This window comes from Pseudochaenichthys georgianus, chromosome 10, assembly GCF_902827115.2.
Source record: "Pseudochaenichthys georgianus chromosome 10, fPseGeo1.2, whole genome shotgun sequence".
NCBI classification, from domain to species: domain Eukaryota; kingdom Metazoa; phylum Chordata; class Actinopteri; order Perciformes; family Channichthyidae; genus Pseudochaenichthys; species Pseudochaenichthys georgianus.
In genome coordinates, this window is record NC_047512.1 from 24,480,561 (window position 1) to 24,482,268 (window position 1,708).

Consider the following 1,708-nt stretch of genomic DNA (forward strand, 5'->3'; position numbering starts at 1 on the left):
CGAGGTCTCCATTTTGTTGTTCTGAGTCATATGATGAAATATAGCACAAGATGTACATTTATTTATTTGTCTGGTATGTGTTTTTGAGGTTGTATTGGGTTGGGACCCCTCTCAGTGATTATAACTAAAGGAGTCACAATATTATTAATAAGAAAGAATTAAATAAAAATGTCTGCTACACAAAGGTCTAATTTTTCCTTTTTACTTGTGTAAGGAATAATTTGAAACAAGTTAATAATTGATTTGTAAAGGTGTGGTGGGATTAATAAAGGATTTCTGATCCTGATTCAGGACTGCGAACCATTTCAAAGAAACTATCTTTGGAATTTGACACTTTAAGACATCCTAATTTCAACGAACAAATATACATTTAAGTTGCTGAATAGATTGCTGTGAGCAGATGGATGACCACAGTTATATTTGTTGGTAATGTGTTGGCTATAGGTTGCCTCTGAGAAAATCCATATGAGAACTGTCAAATTATTTTGGCATTTCCTTTGTATTAAAAACGCGTGTAAGTATCTTGTGATTAACAGACTAAGCGATGGAAATGAGAAACATGAGCAATAGAAATCAAATTCATGTCTTCGATGGAAGATTGTAAAAATAGGTGAGGTACAGTATACAATTCACAGCATAACTAATTATCCCCCCATTCTATCCTCATCCGTTTTATTTATTCATATTTTATCTTATGATATTGTTCGTTTTTTTTAGTAGCCATATAATTTCTTCAAATACAAATGATGAACAACAAAAAAAACGTTTTGATCAAATCATTATTTGCTTGAATTGTGTAAAGTTCATAGCAGCCATGTTAAAGTCCTCCTTCGAGCACGTTTTAAAGGATTTCGAAAATAGGCTACTCTGCTATCATTTATATCTAAAACATTTGAACATGTGTTTCTGTTATAAAAGGCGGGAAGACTGTCTATGCCCCGCCCACAATGCGTTTAATTCAGCTTGAATCGAGCTACTGAAATGCTCACAGAGGACAGGTCTATGAGTTTCTCTTCAATAAAAAACATGGAGAAATCAAGCCAAACATGTTTAACTCATATTGTGCAGCAAAACCTGGGACTTGCAGAAGAATCAGAAAGGTAAGTGGTTATAATCTATTATTTGTTTGTGTTGTTTGTTAGCTTTTTTAGCTTGTTAGCTTGTATATGGCAGTAGCTGACAGTGTGCCTGTTCTTTAAATATATAATAACATCTTGTGGGATTGTATGGCTTATAGAGGAAGCTCCATGTTCTGGTTTTCTACTCAACCTTTGATAATGCTAACATTTTGTCTCTATACTGACAAGTAGGGGTTTCAGGGTTGTTGTTTTTTTGTGTTGTGTTGAAACTGTATCCCGGTTGGTGTTTGTGTATTATTCATTGTTTGGCTATGATGACATTCTTCACTGACTAAATGTACTTTGACAGGGATAACTTTCAATGTCAGATTTCAGGGAAGTCTGGAGGAATGCGAAAACACCTTTCTAGTGACAGCTCTTCACGATACACACCAGTATAATCCACTTCAGACATTTTAGGGGTCATAAACATTAGAAGAAAATGTTTCAGTGTAGGGGAATTTGAACTTCGACTAGGAGTTATGGATGCATTCTTTTAAAGAGGTCACAAGACTAAGGTTGGGAAAAACTTTATGGGAAAATGTATGCAATATTGGACTGAGAGTATGTTTACATATACACCATATTAT